The sequence below is a fragment of the Erinaceus europaeus genome, chromosome 14, assembly GCF_950295315.1.
Source record: "Erinaceus europaeus chromosome 14, mEriEur2.1, whole genome shotgun sequence".
NCBI lineage: Eukaryota > Metazoa > Chordata > Mammalia > Eulipotyphla > Erinaceidae > Erinaceus > Erinaceus europaeus.
The window spans coordinates 81,838,568-81,862,497 of NC_080175.1; the positions used below are offsets into that span (position 1 = coordinate 81,838,568).

General features: G+C 37.1%; 1 non-coding gene across 1 annotated transcript; it reads left to right on the forward strand.

Annotated features, from left to right (window-relative positions):
- The first annotated feature begins 12,808 nt into the window (after positions 1-12,808).
- LOC132532887 (U6 spliceosomal RNA) lies at positions 12,809-12,914 on the forward strand. Its single transcript, XR_009544810.1, has one exon. It is a non-coding gene; the product is annotated as a U6 spliceosomal RNA (small nuclear RNA).
- Positions 12,915-23,930: the final 11,016 nt, after the last annotated feature.

A 23,930-nucleotide genomic window follows, 5' to 3' on the forward strand; every position in this document is an offset into this window, starting at 1 on the left:
CCTTTACCTTTCTCTTGGAGACCACCTAGCTGGAGAGGGAGAGAGAGACCCCGAAATTCTAAGGGCATTTAAATTATTTTATGCCATATATATATATATATTTGCGTCCAGGGTTATTGTTTATTGCTGGGGTTTGGTTTGTCTGCACTGAAAATCCACTGCTCCTGGGGGCCATCTTTTTTCCATTGTTGTTGTCCTTGTTGCTGCTGCAGTTGTTGGATAGGACAGAGAGAAATTGAGAGAGGAGGGGAAGACATAGAGAACCTGAAAACCAGCTTCATTCATTGCTTGTGAATTGACAGCCCCCCCCCCCCATATGGGGAGTCAGGAGCTCAAACTGGGATCCTTGAGTCAGTCTTGGCACTTAACACATAGTGCTATCTTCCACCCCCCTCTTTTTAATTTAATTTTTTATTTGCCATCAGGGTTATTGATGGGGCTCAGTGCCAGCACTATGAATCTATTGCTCTTAGTGGCCAATCTTTCTCTTTCTATTTTTCATTAGATAGGTTGGAGAGAAAATGAGAGGGGAGGGGACATAGAGACCAAGAAAGAAAAAGAGACACCTGCAGACCTACTTCACAGCTTATGAAGCGTCCCTCCTTCAAGTGGGGAGCTTGAACTCAGGTCCTGTTACACTGTAATGTGTATGTTAAACTAGGTGTGGCACCACTCACTCCCCTTAGAATATTTTAAATATGCTCAACAATTTGTTTGTCTTCATATGTTAACTCTCTTTTCAATCACCAGGTTCCAGATGCCACCAGGATGCTGGCCAGGCTTCCCTGGATTGAAGACCCCACCAATATGTCCTGGAGCTCAGCTTCCCCAGAGACACACCCTACTAGGGAAAGAGAGAGGCAGACTGGGAGTATGGACCGACCAGTCAACGCCCATGTTCAGCGGGGAAGCAATTACAGAAGCCAGACCTTCTACCTTCTGCAACCCTCAATGACCCTGGGTCCATGCTCCCAGAAGGATAGAGAATGGGAAAGCTATCAAGGGAGGGGGTGGGTTATGGAGATTGGGTGGTGGGAATTGTGTGGAGTTGTACCCCTCCTACCTTATGGTTTTGTTCATTAATCCTTTCTTAAATAAAAAATTTTAAAAAAGAATATTTTAAATAATAATTGTAATGCCTTAACCAAATTATTATAATATTAATAATAACTGATAGAAAAAATATTGAAGGAAGACACTTTTATCAGTAAGCTCCTGCTGTTTTATGGTTTCCTACTGTTAAGTTTTAGCCATAGAAACTGAAGTTAAGCAGAGAAACTCCTAACACTTCTAAAGAATCATGAGAAGAAAGATGTGACAGAAGAGGAAAAAAAGTGTATGTATGAAGTGCTTTGAAGGAGTTTGTGGAAAGACTTTATACCTTTGTTTACATTTTGGACTTGGGAGATAATAACACTTTGGACTTCCTCACTCATATCTCCTGCTCAGTTTAGCCTGAGAATAGTTTTGTTGGAGGAGGTTATTGAGAGACAAGAGAACTTACTATCTCATAGGATCAGGATAATTAGAGAATCTTTATCCCTCTCCTCTCCCCTCAGAATACACTTTCTGCTCATTGTTCCTATTGGAAGTTCTTCTAGAACTTTAGTGGTAATGACTATCTGCACTGTATAAGTAACTGGATTGAGTTAAGGTTTCCATACATGTTCTTAAAATGCTGGTCAGTTTGTAGTTAATGGTATTTATATACTTTCCTCTTATTTGGGAGCTACCCTTCATCCTAATCCAGCTTTGTAGGCCTATTATCTACTCTCATACCATCTTCCCAGACAATATTTTTCAGTCCATCTTAATGTTAGCTATCAGACTTTGGCAAAAATTAGTATAGTCACAGGGGCCCCTTGGAATATACTTAAAATAACTTCTTAGCTTCTTCCAACATGAAGACTCCAAAGTTCATCTGCTATATTCTTACCTTTAGGTAACGATTTGTTCTACTTTATATTTTACCGCCTTTCAGCCACCAAGTTGCAAATGCTACCAGGATTCGATTCTGACTTTCCTGGGCAGATGACCAAAGTATCCAGGAACTTCACCTCCCCAGAGCCCCACTCCAGTAGGGTAACATAGATAGAGTGGGGGAATGGATCAACCTTCCAACACCCATGTCCAGAGGAGAAGCAATTACAGAAGCCAGATCTTCCACCTTCTGCTTCCCATAAAGAACTTTGATCCATATTCCCAGAGGGATAAAGAATAGGAAAACTCCCAATGGAGGGGATGGGGCATGGAACACTGGTGGTGGGAACTTTATGGACTTGTACTCCTGTTATCTTATAAATCACTAATAAAAAATGCTGGTTTTCAGTGCTGAGTTATATTGTCTTTCAGTCTCCCAACAAATTCTTATGTAGGTTCTTTCGCCTATTAACACAAATCTGTAGTGGTCTGATTCTACTTTCTGTCTCTCCTTACCCTCCAGATATGACAACTGGTTTTAGATTTGACTGAGGATTTCCTGAGTTTGTTAATCAACATGTCTATACCAAACCGTTGGCTTTGAAGTGTGAGAAAGGATTTAAAATTACCAAATTTTTGATTATGGCTGAGAACGGAAGATAACTGAAGTCAATGTCAACAAGATTTCCTTAATGTCTACTATTACAAAGAGTGAGGTAACTGTAACAAGAAGTACAAAAACGTATTAGAGTCTTATGTCAGAGCTGACTTGAACTGAGTTAGTTAGGGATCAACTTCAGAGCCAAAGCAAATTTCACATGAAGAAACCATTCATTAAATCAGTGTCAAACTTTAGATATAGATATTAGCAGAACAATTTGAGTTCAGGTGGAAATTTGTTACTAAAAGATTAATAGCATCTATTCTTACCTACAAAGATTTTTATCATATATACGGACTTCATTTAGTTCTTGTAACAATTCTAAACTATGAGAACTTAGGAACTATTATAATATTCATTTGATTTATGAGAAAAGTAAACCTTTTTTTTTTTTTTTTGCCTCTAGTCTTTGGGCCTCAGTGCTGTCATTACTAATCCACCACTTCTGATAGCTTTTTTCTTTTCGTATGATAGGACAGAGAGAAATTGAAAGGGGAGAGGGAGATAGAAAGGGGGAGAGAAACCTAGACACCTGCAGACCTGTTTCACCACTTGTGAAGCCATCCCACTGCAGGTAGGGAGAGGGGGCTTGAACCCAGGTCCTAGTGAGTATCCTTCTACATAGTACTAATCACTCTTAACCAGGTGCGCTACTGCCTGGCTCCTGAAAACTGAACCTTTTTACACTCGTTTTACATACAGCTTACATTAAATGAGTAATGTAAGTAAACTTGAACTCTCCTTAAAGTTAATTTATTTAGATAATTGGAGTAGGCAGGAAGGAGTGTGTTAGAAGAAAATGGGAGAATGGCCTACTATTTATTTTATACTTACATGAAGATTTCTTTTAGTTTAAGAATGGAATTAAAAAACGTATATTGTGATTTAGTCCTTTAACACTTATTAATGAATAATTACTGTACTAGATTTAGGTAATATACTTTATTAAACATAATTATATTCTTCCAGGATTTTCTTTGCTTGTTCCATTGTTTCTATTATATCTCTAATCTGCTCTGGCTTAAGGTGGAGCTGTGCAATGAACCTGGGGCCTCCAATGCCTCAGGCATGGAACTCTGCTACATAAACCACTGTGATATTTCCCATATCCTTTTGCGTGCTAAATTGAATTGTTTTTAATTGGAGGGATTCATTGTTTACAGTAAATACAGTTGCTGATGTATGTGTAAACTTTCTCATTTTTTTGCAAAACACTCTCACCCCCAGTCTAAGTTCTCCTCCACCACTGGTGCACCAGGACCTAAAAGTCCCTGCCACCTCCCCCAGAGTCCTTTACTTTAGTACAATAAAACAAACCCAGTCCAAGTTCTACTTGGTGTTTCCCCTTTCTGTTCTCATTTCTCAACTTCTGTCCCTGAAGTGAAATATCCCATATTCAGCCTTCATTTTCCAGCTTATCTCATTTAGGACAATTCCTTCAAGCTCCATCCAAGATGAAGTGAAGAAGGTGAATTCATCATTCTAAATAGCTGAGTAGTATTCCATTGTGTATATAGACCACAACTTTCTTAGACACTCATCTGTTGTCAGACACCTGAGTTGCTTCCAGGTTGTGATTATGTACATAGGTATACATGTGTCTTTTTGAAAGGGTGTGTTTGGTTTCTTAGGATATATCCCCAGGAGGGGAGTTGCAGGGTTATTGGGTAGATTCATTTCTAGTCTTCTGAGAGTTATTCAGACTGCTCTCCACAGGGGTTTGACCAATTTACATTCCCACCAGGAGTTCAGGAGGGTTCCTTTGCTGCCAAAACCTCTCCAGCATTTGTTGTTACTCTACTTCCTGATGTATAACATTCTCACAACTTGGCTGTGATATATCCCTGTTGTGTTTATTTTCATTTCTCTGACAGTCAATGACTTGGGGCATTTTATTTCATATGTCTATGTGGATCTCTTCTTTGGGAAATATTTTCTTCATATCATCTCCCCGCTTTTGGATGAGATCCTTTTTTTTGTTGTTGCTGCTGAGTTTGGTGAGCTCTTTATATATTTTGGTTATAAAAGCTTCTGCACTGGGCCAGGTGGTGGTAGAGCGCACATGTTACAGTGTGCAAGGACCCAGGTTTGAACTCCCTACCTGTAGGGGCAAGGCTTTGCGAGTGGTGAAGCAGGGATGCAGGTGTCTCTCTGTCTTTTGCCCCCTTCCCTCTCAATTTTTGGCTGTCTCTATCCAATAATAATAATAAAAAAACTAAAAAGAAAGCTTCTGCACAATAAAAGAAACCACCACTCAAAGAGATCCCTTAAAGAATGAAAGAGCACTTATTTGTTTAAATTATAAATGTATCTAAAATCAGCTGACTATTAAGACATTCAAACTGTCAAGTTTTTTTTTTTAAGTAATATAGGATCTTTGAAACAACACTTAGCAGTTTATTCAAATAACATAAGTGTAATCATTTCTTGAAATTTGGAAAGTAAAGGGAATTATATTAATGGTGGACATTTTAACCAACTGGGCTTTTTTTGTGCTTTGTCTCATTTTTTAAATTATCATTGTTTTATACTACTTAATGTTTGTTGAAAGAAGTGTAGTGGTCACTCCTTCAGTATTTTAAACAAGCAATTCTACAAGCTTTTTATTTTCACGGATCATTACTGTAAAAATTGCTTCACATCCTGGTTTGTGAATCCTATTTCAAAGTTACTTACAGGCCTGTCAAATTGTACATCACTAGTCTCTAGCTGGTATCATTGTTTTTGTAACACCTGAGGCACTTATCAGAAATCCTTTTTTAATAATGGGATCTCCATAAAGGTGAGGTATGAAATACTTCAGTAGTCAATTTGTAATATTTTCCCTAACACATTCTGTTTTTATTGAATTAATAAATTCTACTACTCCATGACTAATGGTTTAAAAAATGGAAATGGTTTTTCCTTAGAAAAAATTTCTCTGTCTTCTTGTATTTACTAAAATAAAAATTAAAAAAAACCCAAATCAAAGGAAGTACTAGTTTTCTTCATAAGTAATAAAAGATATGCTCGCAGTGAACTATCTCTTAAACTTCAAAAATACATTTAAGTTTAAATGACCAAGGACTGTGACATTTATTTAAACTTGAATGTAAGCATTGTAATTTCAAGTCAGTTTTCCTAAAAATCACTTGCTAATTTTGTTTATCATTATATATAATTTAAATATAAAAATGTCATCATTCACTCTGTGTTGAATATCATACAATTAAACACACACATACACACATCTGTAATTTTCATTTATTCCATAGTGATTGGATATATTAATATTTTCAGTCAACTCTCAAATTTTTTCTCTCCCAATTTGAAATCACCTGTTTCAGATCTGAGTTGAGCATGTGTATTCATAAGGACAATACTTTTTCCATCTTATATTTGACCAAATAGTTCCTTAATGAAAATTTGGAGGATTGCATATCTACTCTGGAAAACTACTTAGTTGGTGGCCATTTAGGTTTGAATAAAGTAAAAGAAATAAAGGGAAAAAAAACTATATAAAATATCCAAATAGTTCTGCATAACCCATGGTGTCTTCTTGTAAGTTTCTGGATAACAGAATTAAAGATAATATTTGGTCTTCATATTAGCAGAAAAATTCTCCAAAATAAAAAGAAATCTTTATAAACTTCAATATTTGTATTATTTCATAAACATATGATATCTGACTCTATTGGAGAAGAATATTAGATGGCTTTTGACATTGGCATTCTTCTTTCACATAACTAAATGTCTCTAGCAAAATAATTCTACATCCCTTCCTACACATATATCCCAACTGTATTAAATATATATATATATATATATATATATAGAGAGAGAGAGAGAGAGAGAGAGAGAGAAAGAGAGAGAGACCAAAACTGAAAAAAAATGAGGCCAATATTCAGAGAAATCTGATGACTCCTCTAGGTTTAAATATCTAGTTAATTTTGAATAATATCAAAAATAAAGTTCCTTTAAAATTGTTTCACAGTGGTGGCTATTTTCAGCCCAAACAATTAAAATTTCTTCAAAACATTGTCAACTGTTCCTCATGAGGTAAAAATTTCCTCCAGGAACCACTGATTAGGAGATACATAACAACAGTGGCACCACATCTGCTATACTTAGGGACTCCCTGAGTTCCCTCCTATTATCCCCTATGACATGGAGTTTACAGAGATCTCAGGTGACCTCTGAGAGATATTTATGTGTTTGAGTGTGCCAATATGTGCAGTACTTCCAGTTGTTTATTGCTGATACATAAATAAGCAATTGGCTTTTGCATATTAATTGTGCATCATCCATCCTTGCTATGATGACTTCTTAATTCCAGAGGGTTTGTTCCTGGTGCTTTTTAAAATTTCATTTTAGACAACATATCAACTGTGAACAAAGAACATTATATTTCTTCTCTCCTGCCTATACACCTTATATTCTATTTTCTTATCTTACCACACTAATTAGGGCTTCCAGTACAGTGCAATTTAAAAGTAATAGTGATGGAATTATTCATAGTTCATCTTTCCTACTGATATGGAAAGTATCCAGCTTCTTATTATTACGTATGCACTTGTCAGTTCAGTTTTCATACTTTACCTTTATCAAGTCAAATAAATCCCCCATCATACTGGCTTGCTGAAAAAAATTTATCATGGGGGGGAGGTATTGGATATTGTTAAACTATTTTCTGCTTATTATATCAGATTAAAAAATCTTTTAAGGGAGTCAGGTGGTAGCACAGCGGGTTAAGCACAGTTGGTGCAAAGTGCAAGGACACACATAAGGACACCAGTTTGAGCCCTAGACTCCCCAACTGCAAGGGAGTCGCTTCACAAGTGGTGAAGCAGGTCTGCAGGTATCTATCTTTCTCTCCTCTTCTCTGTCTTCCCCTCCTCTCTCAATTTCTCTCTGTCCTATCCAACAACGACATCATCAATAATTATAACAATAAACAACAAGGGCAACAAAAGGGCATAAGTAAATAAATATTTTTTAAAAGTCTTTTTAAAAAATCTTTTAAATATTTTATTTACTTATTTATTTTTGCTAGCGACAGAGAGAAATAGAGAGGGAAAGACGAAATAGAAAAGGGGGGAAAGGGGAAAGAATACTGTTTTTCTTAGATGTGGTCCAAGAGACAGAGCACATGTGCTCATGTATCCATAAGTTAGGGGAAAATCTATACCTTAAAGCAAAAGTGCACAATAGTTTGCAGTCTCTTGCCTTTATCCAGCTTTTGTAGTTCTTACCTTATCTAAGGAGGTTAGATTTGGAGTGATTGAGCGAAGTGTAATAAGAAGTGAGAAGGACATCTAGGTCTAAGTAGAAACTATTTGATTAGGTAGTTTGTGGTGTCTTTTATTGACTGATTTCAAACTATTCTGTTTTAAGTTTATATATTCCCCCCTAACTTATATATACATGTACATATGCCCTATTTCATGGGCCCTGGTCTATATCTAGGTTTTGAGGCTTTGTTAGGAGGTACACCACAGGAAATGGAATTAAGGAGTCCTATGAGCTCAGAAAGTTCTTGCCAGAGGGAGTCGGGCGGTAGCACAGCGGGTTAAGCTCAGATGGCACAAAGCAAGGACCACTTAAGGATCCTAGTTCGAGCCCCCAGCTCCCCACCTTCAAGGGAGCTGCTTCACAAGCAGGTCTGCAGGTGCCTTTCTCTCCTCCTCTCTGTCTTCCCCACCTGTCTCCATTTCTCTCTGTCCTATCCAACTACGACAACATCAATAATAACTACAACAATAAAAAAACAACAACAAGGGCAATAAAAGGGAATAAATAAATAAATAAAGTTCTCACCAGAGTAATGAAGCTGAAGGTTTGACATTCCATGCCTGACCTCTCTGGATAGTCCAAAGTGAAGCATGCTGAGGCGATACTGGTTGCATTGATTGGATTGAGATCAGCAGATGCAGTATCAGTTGGTATGAATTGATAGAAGCATGCAGGAACATGAGCCCCATCCTAGAGCTTCCAGGACTGGGAGAAATATGGGTTTTGTAGAGAATAGGGAAAGTTCCTGCTGTTTAAGAAGGCAATAGATAGTTATTGATATGACCAAATTATTTGGCAATTGGGTTAACTTTGAAAAATCTCATTGTTAGGACTTGCTGTATCATATAAGATCTCACCATAATTTATGTCCTTTTATGCTATTTATATATAGCTGTATCTTATAAAGTGACACCACCAGTTACTTCTTTTCTCCCTGGTCTAAGATTATAGGTGATTTAATATTTTAAAGAACAAATCTTTATTAGAAATGTATTAACAATCTGAGCCCACTGTTAAAATACAATAAGATTACCAGTTTGCAGTTTTAAATGCTTAGATTGAAGGAACATACACTGAGAGTTATGGTCTACGCATCAAAAAGTTTGAGACATTTGATCCATTTTTCCCATCTAATATTAATTAAATCATGATTTGTGAGGCTATGAGTTAATAGAAGTATATATTAATGGGAGTCAGGCTGTAGCGCAGCGGGTTAAGCGCAGGTGGCGCAAAGCACAAAGACGGGCATAAGGATCCCCATTCGAACCCCGGCTCCCCACCTGCAGGGGAGTCACTTCACAGGCAGTGAAGCAGGTCTGCAGGTGTCTATCTTTCTCTCCTCCTCTCTGTCTTCCCCTCCTCTCTCCATTTCTCTCTGTCCTATCCAACAACGACAACAACAATAATAACTACAACAATAAAACAACAGGGGCAACAAAAGGGAATAAATAAATAAAATAAATATTAAAAAAAGAAGTATATATTAACACCATTCTCACCACCAAAGGTGTTTGTCACTGCCCCCTACATCCCACAGTGAAACTGAATATCTACCCTCCCTCTCCTCCCCCCAGAAATTTTTGCTTTAGTGCCATACTCTAAACTCAGTCAGATTCTGCTTTAAGTTTCCCTTTCTGTTATTCTTTCTCAACTTTTGTTTATGAGTGGGATCATCCATATTTTTCTTTGTCTTTCTGACTTAGCTCACTTAACATAATTCCTTCTAGTTCCACACAAGATGGGTCAGAGAAGGTGGGTTCATTGTTCTTAATATCTGCATAGTATTCCATTGTGTATATATACCACAGCTGTCTCAGACATCCATCTGTTCTTGGGTACCTGGGTTGCTTCCAGGTTGTAGCTATTATGAATTGTGCTGCTATGAACATAGGTGTACACATATCTTTTTGGTTGGGTGTTAAGGAGTCCTTGGAGTATATCCCTAGGAGAAATTACTGGGTCATATGGGAGGTCCATTTCTAGCTTTGTGAGTGTTCTCTGAACTGCTCTGTTTAGAGGTTGGACCGATTTACATTCCCACCAGCAGTGCAGGAGGATTCCATTGTTCTCACAACCTTTCCAGCATTTGTTGCTGCTGTCCTTTTTGATGTATGCCATTCTCACAGGGGTGAGATGGTATCTCAACATTGTCTTTATTTGCATTTCTCTGACCATCAGTGACCTGGAGCAATTTTTCATGTGTTTGTTGACCTTTTGGATCTCTTCTGTAGTGAATGTTTTGTTGATATGCTTTGCCCATTTTTGGATGGGGTCATTTGCTTTCTTGTTGCTAAGTTTGATGAGCTCTTTACATATTTTCATTATTAGTCTCGTCTGATGTATGGCATGTGAAGGTTTCCCATTCTGGTGGCATCATGGCATCATGTCTCCTGCCCCAGAAGAATTATCTGTTTAATCATCAATTCATGAAAGTGGCTTTGCTTGGCTCCTATTGGATATAATCAAGATGACCCACAGCAACTGGGAGAAAAGCAATTGGGCAGACATGCTTTACCTAAAGGTGAGGTTTCCACCAATCAGAGCTGGGAGTGTGTGTGTGTGTGTGTGTGTGTGTGTGTGTGTGTGTATGGGGGGGTGGAGGGGGGTTGTAACTGGGAGGAGGTAGGTAGCCCACCATGGTGGGGAAGAGACCTTGAGTAGATTTTGAAGGCTGCTAGATACCGGCTGGCCACTTCTTCAAGGCCCTGTGACTGGCTTTTCCTCTCAGCTGTTTCTCTTCCTCCTCTACCTTGTTTGTATCCATTTAGGCCATCAATTCTTCTCAATAGAGTTAAAGTGAAGTAACTTTTATTTCATCAAATTATTGTTTTTAATTTATGTCTCTCTAGTGTTTTTTTAATATTTATATTTATTTATTTATTCCCTTTTGTTGCCCTTGTTTTATTGTTGTAGTTATTATTGTTGTCATTGTTGTTGGATAGGACAGAGAGAATTGGAGAGGGGAGGGGGAAGACAGAGAGAGGGAGAGAAAGACAGACACCTGCAGACCTGTTTCACCGCTTGTGAAGCGACACCCCTGCAGGTGGGGAGCCAGGGCTTGAACCAGGATCCTTTTGCGGGTCCTTGTGCTTAGCGCCACCTGCGCTTAACCTGCTGCACTTAACCCGCTGTGCTACAGCTGACTCCCTGTTTCTCTAGTTTTATGGATTTTTACTCTCAACAATTTTACTGTGAGGTGTCTGTTGGTAAATTTCTTTGTCATTATCGTATTTGGAGCTTCTTAAACTTCCTGGATATGTAGGTTATAATTTTTACTTAATTGGGTATTTTTCAAGGTCTGTTTTTTAATTAAATTAAATGTTTCTCCTGCTCTGTATTTTTCTTCTGATGCTCCCATTTCACTTTAAAGTTAAAATGAACTTTTATTTTATCAAGTTACTTTTTTTTTTTTAATTTATTTTATTTATTTATTCCCTTTTGTTGCCCTTGTTGTTTTATTGTTGTAGTTATTATTGTTGTTGTCGTTGTTGGATAGGACAGAGAAAAATGGAGAGAGGAGGGGAAGACAGAGAGGAGGAGAGAGAGACAGACACCTGCAGACCTGCTTCACCGCCTGTGAAGCGACTCCCCTACAGGTGGGGAGCCGGGGGCTCGAACCGGGATCCTTATGTCGGTCCTTGTGCTTTGCGCCACCTGCGCTTAGCCCGCTGCGCCACAGCCCGACTCCCTTCAAGTTACTTTTTATGTCTCTCTAGTGTTTTTTTTTTTTTTTTTAACATTTTTAAATCTTTTTTTATTTATTGGGTAGATATAGCTGGAAATTGAGAGGGAGGGGATGATAGAGAGGGAGAGAGATAGACACCTGAACCACTGCTTCACCACTAGTGACGCATTCCCCATGCAGGTGGGGACCAGGGACTCAAACCTGGGACCTTTAGCACACCTGATATGTGTGCTCAATTAGGTGCGCCACTACCCGGCCCCTGTTTCCCTAGTTTTAATGTTTTGAATCTCAGCAGTTTTGTCATGATCATATGTGGAGCTTCTTAGACTTTCTGGATAGCTACATTAACATTCTCACTAAATTTGGATACTTTTCTGTCATTCTTTCAAGCTCTGTTTTATTTAATTTAATTTCACTTAATTTCCCCCCTGTTCTGTCTTTTTCTTCCAATGGTACCATTTCAAATGTATTGGTGTTCTCTTCTTAGACTACCCTCTCCCTTGGCTTGCATAATCTTTCTCTTGAAGTTCACTTATGCTTTCATAGCTAGCCTAAATGTATTGTTTTGCCACTCTAGAGAACTGCTTATCTCAGTCATTGCAACTTAATTTCTATTTGGCTTTTTTTTTAATATAATATCTGTCTTTTTATTCACATTCTAAAGAAATCTAGCATTGGCATGTCTTCCTTTACTAAGTAAACCATAGTGTCTTTAAGTTCTGTTAGCATGGTTACTTTAAAGACTGATAAATCCAATTTCCTCATCTGTTATTTTTTGTTATCTGCTTTTTTTCCCCCTGGAATTTAGATTTATTTATTTACTTATTTATTTTTACTAGACAGTAGTAAACAGAACATTGTTTCTCCTTTCCTCTAGAATTATTTTTGTTTGATGATTTTTTTGTTGTTGACTGAATCATTTCAGTAAAATGTAACCCAAGGTCAGCCCTCACTGTGTAGTGTTTATTCTTTGGCTTATTTACTCAAGGAACTCTGCCTTTGAATATACCAACAGTCATGCTGGGATGAGAATCGCATTGATAGAATTCACTTTTCGTAGGGCATGCTCAGGTGTTTATATTCATTAATTGCCAGCTTATTGCTATATAGTTTTCAACAATGCCCTGAGGCATTAATTGTTCTACATATGGATCTAATCAAATCCTAATGTCTTTGAAGTAATAGCTTCAAATATTTGGTGTTTGTTTATTCCCTGCCCTCAGGAGGCCTCCTTCCATCTGTGTCTCATTCAGTGAGATACATTCTAGTGCTCGCTTTGGCAGCAGATATACTATAATTGGAACGGTGCAGAGAAGATTAGCATGGCCCCTGCACAAGGAGGATGACTCGCTAATTCATGAAGCGTTCCATGTATTTTTAAGTATTATTTTATTTTTGCCTCGGTTATCGCTGGAGCTTGGCTCCTGTACCAGGAATCCACTGTTCCTGGGGGCCATTTTTCCCATTTCATTGCCCTTGTTGTTGTTATAGCTGCTGTTGTTAAACAGGACAGAGAGAACTTGAGAGAGGAGAGGAAGACTGAGAGATGGAGAGAAAGACACCTGAAGACCTGCTTCACTGCTTGTCAAGCGACCCTCCTGCAGGTGGGGAGCCGAGGGCTTGAATCCAGATCCTCACTCAGGTCCTTGCACTTCACACCATGTGCGCTTAACTTGCTGCTACCTCCTGGCCCCCTATTTTTAAGTATTACTGATAGCAGTAGTAAGCAGTGGTGCTCTCAAAGAAAGAGAAGTCTCACTCTACAGAGGTGGAATAAACTCTGAATTACAGAGCTTTTAGGATTTTATAATTAATTATGGGGGAGGAAAATACATTACTATATGAGACAACTTATATGTTTGATTGAAAATATGTGTGCTTCGTGCATGTGATTACTCATAATGCATACAAAAAAACCTATAGGAGGATAAAACTACAAAAAAATTGATATCAAAGATTACCCTACCTACTCTAATACAGTAGCTGTATTTTGAATCTGCTTCCAATCCTTTCACCATAAACTCCTACTATTCTTAAGAATTCTTTCAGATTTGAACTGCTTTACTCCCACTTGCAAATGAAGTCAATTCTTTTTGGAGCTATTTGAGAGTTTTTATGTTTTATTGTTGGATTCTGTCCTCTGAAAAATTCTTAGCCAAAATTTAGCAGTTAGGGATTAGGACCTTGGCAAGTTTCTCTCTGCGTTAACTCACTTTGGTGACTGAGCTCCTGGTTAGGGAAAGTATCACCCTGAGTTCTCTTCCTTTGTCTCTCAGGGCTTGAAGCCACAAATTTAGGAACCAAGACGAGCGTCATTAGGATGCCAATATTCTCAGTATGCCAAGTAAAACTTTTATTTCACAAGTGCCCCACCTCTCAACTACACTAACTCAGTCCTTAATTTCAGAAATATATAACTAGAATCAATATACTTCTGTCTGGAAGAAAGCTCTCAGTCTTTGGGACTAGGAATAGAAGGAGTTATGTGTTTTAGGCTGCTTCAGTCAGCAGTGGTGCCCCTCTCTATTTTGATGATATAGGAAGAGGGCAAAGAAATTCACATACCATAGAATCACAGAGGAATGACTTTCTCACCAAATTTTCATAGCTGTTCTTGAATAGATATTTCTTCACTTGCTGAACCCTTAGGAGCATTGCCAGAGGCTGTAATATCAATAAGGATGTTTTCCCTTTTTTTCTTTTTCTTTTTTTTAGTTTCCATGAGTTTCACAAAGAAGTGGGCCAACTCAGCTCACACAAACATGCCTAAAGGCCTCCCTCGCCCTCCACCCTGCCCCAGTAATGGTGTTGTTTACATGCAAGGAGAGCAAAAGGGAAATAAGAATTACCAATTTGATTATAGGTTTAAGAAGGCACTGCAAATGAATCACTTTTGCATACAGTTCTGGTGTGAATGATGTAATTAGAAGACATGCTTCTATGCTTGTAATGCAAGAAAAATATATGGAGATAGAAAAATTGGGGTCTCTGTTGATAAATATAAATATGCAAATTTCAAACTATTTGTGAAAATTTAAATATCCTGTAATTTTTTTGACAGAATGATGACTAAGGTAGGATAAATTTATTTAAATGGAAGAAATTATTCTAAATGATAATAGAAATCAGGCTCTTTATGTACAAAATTTAAAATTTTTCTTTCTTTATGTAAACTGACAATATTTTTTATCCTTTACTATGATAACTCCCCTACTACTGAAATGCAATCATCAGAATAAATGATATTAAGGTCAGAGTAATACTGGCAAATATATTTTTGTGTAGACATTAAATCTATTCTGTTAAGAAATGTCTCTTTTGAATAAATACAGTAAAAAAATTCAGAGTAATTTCTTAAACATTATTCAACAGAACAATAGGATTTGATTTTATTACAGTTTTGTAGTTCCAAATTTATTTTTATAAATCAGTATCTCAGCCATATTTTAGACTGATAGACAAATATATTTTGAACAGTACTTATAATAAAGTATACAATAATTTTTCTATAACCCTGTTTTTGTATTCTAACTTTTCAAGTTAACTTTTTATTTGAAAATAGTGAGGTGATATGGTGCACATGTTACAATGCACAAGGACCCAGGTTGGAGCCCCCGGTCCCAACTTACAGGGGGAAAGCTTTGCAAGTGTTGAAGCAATGCTGCAAGTGTCTCTCTGTCTCTCTCCTTCACTATTTCCCTCTTCCCTCACAATTTCTGACTGTCTTTATCCAATAAATAAATAAAGATAATAAAATTTAAAAAGAAACTAGTAGATTGTGCATATTAATTATACTATTTGAAAAGCATTTTATTTATATTTTATTTATTCAAGCTTAACAAAAGATCACATAAGAGACATTATAATCTTTTACCTAATAGTAAGTCCTAATGAGATGTGTACTATTATTTATACAACTATCATAAAATTGAACTAATTTTTTCTTAAGGGGGTAAAAGCTAGGCTTCTGTGGAAATGAAACATTTTGAAATAACATTCTATTTATGACATTATGACTACCTATAATCCATTCAGAGAAAAGCTAAAGTGAGATCTCAACTTCAATGAATAATAAAATTTAGATATAACAGAACCTCAAAGTGTTTAAGACAAAAAATAAAAGAGAATTATCTAGAGACTGAAGAGGAAGTTGTTACCTGTGTGTTAGGTAAAAACATTTACCTGAGTAACAAAAGACTTATAGGAAGAAAACTGTAAAGGCAACACATCCTGGATATTCATTTAAGGATATCGATCAGTTCTGATTTTAGGTCACAGGCAACATTGTAATAAGTTTAGTTTGAACTTTTAACAGAAGGCATTCTGTGTCAGGGACATTGGCCTGAGCAACAACATATGGTCACTTCAAAGGAGGTCTGTACAGTTCTGGTGGACAACGTCCAGGAACAACTTGTATGGCCACCTCAAAGAAGGTATGGATGGGTCAGATGGACAAAGTCCAGGAACAGTTTCCTCTGAACTTTGGACTCATTCACCCAGGTTGTATAGAAATCATTGGCAGACTGACAAGGTTATTTTGACCTCAAGTGCAGGCTGTAGCTGGGTTAAGGGAAAGTCAACAAAAGTTCTTGTTATGTCTTCACTGCTGATACTGGGGCAGCTTAGAACATTCCCACTTATAACCACAGGATGTGAGCTTAGACCTATAGGGATGCAGAGGTCACATAGGCTCCTAAGCTGAGTAAGGGTCCCATATCAGATCAAATTGATGGGGTTTGCAGTCATCAATATGTATACACCTTTCCCATATTTGGGAGCTACTCTCTTCCCCGATCCAGCTTTCTGGTCTTTTTCCAGCCATGACATCATCTCCCCAGACAATAACTTGGATCCACCTGCATGTCAGATTTCAGGCTCAGGGGAATAAAGAAAAAGAAAAAAAAAAAACTAGTATAGCCACAGGCCCTTTGGAATATAACTAAAATTTGCCTACTAACTATCTACAAAATAGAGACCCCCCCCCCCCAACTCTTCCTCTGAACTATTCCACTTTTAGGTTCATGATTAGTCAATAATTTGTTTGGCTTTATATTTTAACTCTCTTTTCAGCCACCAGATTCCAGATGCTAGCATAATGCCAACCAGACTTCTCTAGACAGACAACCCCACCAATGTGTCTTGGAGCTCTGATTCCCCAGAACCCTGCCCCACTAGGGAAAGAAAGACAGGCTGGGAGTATGGATTGACCTGTCAATGCCCACGTTCAATGGGGAAGCAATTACAGAAGCCAGACCTTCCACCTTCTGCATCCCACAATGACCTTGGGTCCATACTCCCAGAGGGTTAAAGAATAGGAAAGCTATCAGGGGAGGGGATGAGATGCGGAGTTCTGGTGGTGGGAACTTTATGGAGTTGAACCCCTCTCATCCTACGGTTTTGTCAATGTTTCCTTTTCACAAATTAAAAAAAAAATTAAGAACAGAAATCATTGGCAGTCAGGCAAGGTTATTTTGATCAAGTGCAGGCTGCAGTTGGGTGTAGGGAAAGTCAACAAAAGTTCTTGTTATGTCTTCACTACTTCACTGAGTTAAACTTTAAACACTGTGCAAACATGTTTTGCTGTCTAAGCTGAGGAATAAAGTCATTGGTATTGCTTCTCTATATAATCTGAGCTCCGTCAGAAATCAGCATCAGATGATCCATCTGGTTCTCCTGTGCCCTGTCATTAGTTTGCCCTCCTCTCGGGGACCATTTCTGCTTTCCCCGGGACAGGTCAATTCTGGAATAACTTAAAATAAAAGTATAGAAAAGCATAGTGTGGAAACAATTTACTTGTTGATTTCTGAATGGCTATGTGCACAATGGCCTGTGTTGTGGAGCCACATGGCCGCTAAGCCCCAGTGATAACCCTTGTGGAAAACACAAACAAAAATGTTAAACAAGTATTTTCTGGTGTTAAATGAATATATATGTTTCAGTGTTTGAATATAATATATCTGAAGACATGTGAGTTAACATAATTTAAAAAATTAGTCATAAATCAAGATTGGACTGAATATAGTTTAATGTCATTGTGTGCATTAAGGATAAGCCTTATGATTATTATTGTTAAGCTAACTGTCCTCTTTGGCATTCTAATTCTCTATATTTTATATACTTAGAAAATTCAATTAAACAAATTTAAGTTATCACAGTCTAGTAAAACATACATAATTTAAATACATCATACCTTAAATTGTGCATTTAGGCAGTAGCTAAAATTCTACAGGCAAGTTTTCCATCTAGTACAATTGTCAATATAAAAGTTTGACATTACTGGGCAGGGAAGACAACTAACCTGAATAGTACGCTTATATATTCATGCACAAGAATCAGGTTTGAACCCTGCCCACACTGCACTGGAGGAAGCATTGATACTATTGTATATTTCCTTCATTCCCTTTCTGTATCTTTCTACTTGAAAGTATTGACTTGGACTGGTGAAGGCAAGCAAATGTCACCAGAAACTATATGTGAATGTCAATCTGTTGTACGTCTGTCAGTTTTTGAATATGTTTTCATCTACGTATATATAGTTGTATAGTTAGAAATAATAAATAAAATTATTTATTATTGATTCCATATAGTAAGTTAACCTTAAAATTATGTGCTCTGAGATTCGTCTAGACATTATTATGTGCCTTTGTTTTGAATACTTCATAAATGTTAATTTGCATACTGTAGCTATTAAGTAATTTGTTTTTAAAATTATTTATTTTTTTGGCACTGAGGTTATCACTGTGGCTTGGATGAATCCACTGGAATTCTTTTTCTCCTGTTCCTTCTTTGTTTTTGATAGAGACAGAGAAAAATTAAGAGGGCAGCGTTAGATAAAGGGAGAAAGAGACAGCTACAGCACTGTCTCAGTCCTCTACAGTAAGGAATGTGTGTATTTCACTGGGTATGTCACAACCCAGTCTTTGTAAAGTCAATTCTAATATCCTCTTTTTTTGAGGAATTTGAATGACAGAGAACTAAATACTTAATTAACTCATATCTGACTGAAAATAATGAAGCTTGGATTACAATCTAGCCAGGCTGATTTCTATAACAGCAAAATGTAGAATTTGCTCTTATATCCTGTCACACCATACCGTTTTATAATAGAAACTTCAAATGTTAAAATTATTTCCTCAAGGGGCAGGGGTAGATAGCATAATGCAAACAGACTGTTATGCCTGAGGCTTTGAAGTCCCAGGTTCAATCCCCTGCACCGCCATAAACCAGAGCTGAGCAGTGCTCTGGTAAAATACATATATATTTCCTCAAAACATCACACATAAGGAAATATTGACTATATTATTGTACAGTACTCAATAAAACATTTTTTTACTTTTTGAATTTGAAATGATTACAAATATTTATTTCACTGCCTATTTACATATTTGATACCATTTTATCCAGTCATATGTTATTCAGAATTTAGACTGTTTTCATATTTTGGCTATTGTAACTAATACAGCTGTGAACTCAAGGGTGTAGTAAACTTTGACAATACCACTTTTCTTTATATATCCAAAGGACACAAAAGCATTAATTTGAAAGGATATCTGCAGCCCTGTGTTCAAATTAATTTTACTATAAAAATCATATTCCAATGACACAATTTATTGTGTGTACTTTACTGAGACCATAAAGATGAAATAGAGGCCATAGGAGTTCATCCTAGCACCTACTTTTGCTGTAAATATAAGTGATATCTGTTATATTCTTCATATAGTTAGGAAAAAAGACCAGAACACTTGGAAAAAGGCAATACTACATATTTGTTTTGCTCGTTTTGTTTTGTTTCTAATTTGTTATCAATGATTTATAAAATTGCAGGATAAAAAAGGTACAATTCCATACCTTTCCCATCACTACAGTTCTGTTTTCCCATTTCTTCCATGTTCTCCCAAGATCACAGATATGGGGTGGCTTTTATTTTTATAACTGCCTATCATCTATCTATCTATCTACCTATCCATCCATCCATCCATCCATCCATCCATCCATCCATCCATCCATCCATCCATCCATCCATCCGTCTATCTATCCGTCTGTCTGTCTGTCTGTCTGTCTATCTGTCTACCTATCAATCTTTTTTGCCCACTTTTTCAATGGTGTTTTCTTCTTTTCCATCTTAACTCACACTCATACCTATTTCTACTTCTAAATGTCCTTCCTTTTTACCTCTTCTTCCTCCTAGTCCTGATGGAATGGATTTCAGAGCCCTCTTGTTAGCTTCCTTGATCATTTCTCCCCCTCTGGGAGTATGGACCAGAATTCTTTTGGGGGTGCAGAAGGTGGGAGTTCTGGTTTCTGTAATTGTGTCTCCACTAGACAGTCATTGGCAGGTTGATCCATACCCCCAGCTTGTTTCTATCTTTGCCTAATGATGTAGGCTCTGGAGAGATGAGGTTCCAGAGCACATTGGTGAAGTTACCTGACCATAGCATTCAGGATGGAATCATAGCCATCCAAAAGCAAAAACGCAGTGGCAGTATAACATGGCATGGTGACACTGGTGATTTAGTTGAAGTCAGCAGAAACAATATAACAGGGCAAGGGATCAAGAGGAGAGGTATCAAGAAATACAGTCAAAGTCCTAGAGATTCTGGGACAGGGAAAACTATGTATTTTAAAGAGAATGGGAAAGGTTCCTTATTGTCTCAGAGTTTAAAAAACAACATAATTATTATTATAACCAAATTAGTTGGGAGCTTGTTTTTGTTTGAAAACCCATGGTTAGAATTCACCTTGCTATATGTGTCCTCACCATTCTTTATGTCATTTAAGGATGTCAACTAATAACAATACCTTAGATATTGACAGGAGCAAATAATTCTAGTCTAGTTCATCTAAGGTTGTAGGTAGCTTAGTACTTACAAAAGAGTTATTTTTAGAAATGCTTTAGTACTTTAAGATTAGTTTCAGAGTTCAGTCAATTTACATTAAGTTTTTTTTAAGTTTATCCCATTGAGTATAATGAAGGGAGCAGGGCTCTGTATGTTGAGTGTATGTAACATCAACTATACCACACCTGAATAAGCAATTTATCCACTTTTGTTCTCCTAGAATGAGATACGATATCAAGAAAAATAGCAGAATAGTGCCATCAATCTGTTTATGTCCCTGCTGGACAGAATCTGCTATATTGAATGTTGTTACAAAAGGAGACACCTCATTGATCAATGAGAAACACTATTAAGTTTTATACAGTGCTAAACTGGTTTGCCTCAGAGGGAGGATGCAAACAAAGAGGATTAAAATAAATTTGTATATTTTTGTCAATGTGAATACCAGAAAATAATCAAAATAATCTATAGAAATGTTAGGGGAAGATAACCAGAGGGATCTGAACTCCAACTCTCCTGTAGACAGAACAGGGAAAAAAAAAGAAAAAAGAAAAAAAGGACTTTTGTAAATAGTAATAAGTATAGGTGTGACTTAGAAAGGAAGAGAAGGCAGGGAAAATGTAAATATAGACAGATTGTTATAGAAATAATGGCCAACCCATATCTATGACCTTGGGAGAGCTAATGCAGTTTCCAATGAAAAGAATGGGGACAGATAACTTGGTGGGAACTGTGTGAAATTATACCCCTGTTATCTCATAATTTTGTAAATCAAAATAAATCACTAATCAAATTAAAAAGAATGTATGTTAAAATACTTCTTTGTCTTTCATGTTTTTTTTTATCCTGCCATTTCTTATGTATGAAGAAATCCTACTTTTAATGGGTAGCTTTATCTCTGTGCTTAGAATTATGTGATCTTCCTAGTCATATGTTTCTTTTCAAGCTTAGGCATTTTATCCTAATGGGCATTCTTTGGAGGAAAAATAGAATATTAATGTTCAATCTCAATTTATGAAAAATGAAAGCAATTATAATGACAAAGCAGAATTTCTGTGAAGTTAAAGCAAAAGGAAGTGGCACATTCATGGTGGGTCATTAGCAGCATTAGGTGACAGAAAGAAGGCAGTAGGAACAAGATCACAAAGCAGACACTCCAAAACTGAAGAAAGCCTCACCCAGTTGAGATGGGCAACATGCAGTGAGAAAGGGCCTATTAGAGGCAACTCTATTTGATCATGATATGTGGAACACTCATTTATGCATCATTGTTATTTTTTTTCCAAATCACTTTATTTGGAGTTGATGTTTTACTGTATAATTTTTGATGCATGAGTGCAATTTGTCCTCATTTCATGATAGGTATATGTGTTTAAAATGTGTAAACAAAACATTCTCACTCTGAACTTTGATATATATATATATATATATATATATATGTATGATATATATATATCCTCCAGGGTTATTGCTATATATATATAGGGTTATTGATATATATACATATATATCCTCCAGGGTTATTGCTGGGGCTTGGTGGCTGCACCATGAATCCACTGCTTCTGGAATACATTTTTTTTGCCCTTGATATTATTGTTATTGCTGTCGTTGTTGTTGGATAGGACAGAGAGAAGTCTAGAGAAGAAGGAAGACAGAGGGGGGAAAGAAAGATAGACACCTGCAGATCTGCTTCACCGCTTGTGAAGCAATCCTCCTCTGCAGTTGGGTAGCCCAGGGCTCAAACTCAGATCCTTACTCTGGTCTTTGCTCTGTACATCATGTGCACTTAACCTGCTGCGCTACTGCCTGCCTTCCCCCTTCCATATCTTTAGGTATTATTTTATATAAAGTTTATAATTCACTAGTAAAAACCTGAAAGGAAGTAAAAATTATTATTAATAAGAAACAATAATTATGTCTAATGAATCTAACACATACAAATGTTCAAAACAGGATGCTTTGCACATTTTATAATATATAAGATTTAAGAATTAATTTATATAACCTTTAATAGATATGTAATATATATAACAATGATGTAAGAATTTATAATTTTCCACATCTGATTTGTTTGTGTCTAACAAGAAATGCTGTAACTAAATTTAGGTAGAGTTCCATGTGACATCATTAACTACTAGTTTCTTGTATTCTGTATGATTCAGCTCTGATGTTGCTTTTGGAGGCTCTGATGACACAGCTCAGAAATGGTTTTTACCACCAACAAAGCCAATTTTAGAAGGCATTCCATTTTTTTTTTAAGTATTTCTATCCCCATCTCTGTCTTCCCCTCCTCTCTCAATTTCTTTCTGTCCTATCCAACAACAGCAGTAGCAACAATAAAAAGATCGAGGGCAACAAAAACAGCCTCCAAGAGCAAATGGATTTGTAGTATAGGCATGGGAAAATATATATGTATTTGGACAAACAGGAGAAGTTTGTTTATTAGATGACTTTCCATAGTTCTTACAAGTAATTAAGAAGTGAGGCTCAACCAGAGTGCCCAAAGTAGAGAAAAGACCCAATTGTGCACATTTTAATTTTCATAATGATTAAATGAAAGCAATTTAAAAAATAATTTTATTTAGAAGGCATTCCTTTTAAGGCTAGAAAATGCCTCCTGTTACCAGCATAAGTCCTCTCATGGGTCACTCCATTCTCTGCCTCATTCTCTGAAGGGAGGCTGGGTCACCCTACCCTGCCACTTGAGGAAAAACTAGTCCTGAAATGAGTGCAGCCTAGAATAGTCCCAGCGATGACTGAACTGCAAGCTCAGACTGACAGGGACTTACTTGGAAGTCACACAGTCTCCTGTGCTAAATATATATGTATATGGGCCCTGCCTCAGGTGGATGGGGTAAATAATTAATTTTATTCATAGATTTTCTTCAATATTGGGAGCTATCCTCTGGCGTAATTCAGCTTTCTAGCCTTATTTTCAACTCTGACCACATCTTCCCAGACAATATTTTTGTTTACCATCACGTTAGCTGTCAAACTCAAGCAAAAACTACCAAAGTCATAGGCCCCTAGGAACATTCCTAAAATAGACTATCTAGGTTCTTTCACTGTAAGATCCCAATCTCATCGATTCTATTCCTACTTTTTGGTTCCTGTTCACTAAGTCATTTTGCTGTTTTATACTTTGCCACCTTTCAGCCACCAAGTTGCAGATGTTATCATGATTCCATCCCGATGTCCCTGGGCAGACGACCTCACCAATGTGTCCCAGAAACTCACCTCTCCAGAGCCCTACTCCACTAAGGAAAGACAGAAACAGGTTGAGGGTATGGATTGACCTGCCAAAGTTCATGTCCAGTAGAGAAGCAATTACAGAAGCCAGAGCTCCCAACAGGGGAGTAATGTTAGAGGGAAGATGACCAGAAGGCTCTGAACTCCAATTCCATCAAGACCCAGAGAGACAAGAGGAAAAAGGAAGGACATTTGGAAGTAGTAATAGGTGTAGGTGTAAGAAGTGACTTTGAAAGGAAGAGAAGATGGGACTATAGGAAAAAAAAAAAAAGGGCAAACATATACAAATACAGACACAGAGTTGTAG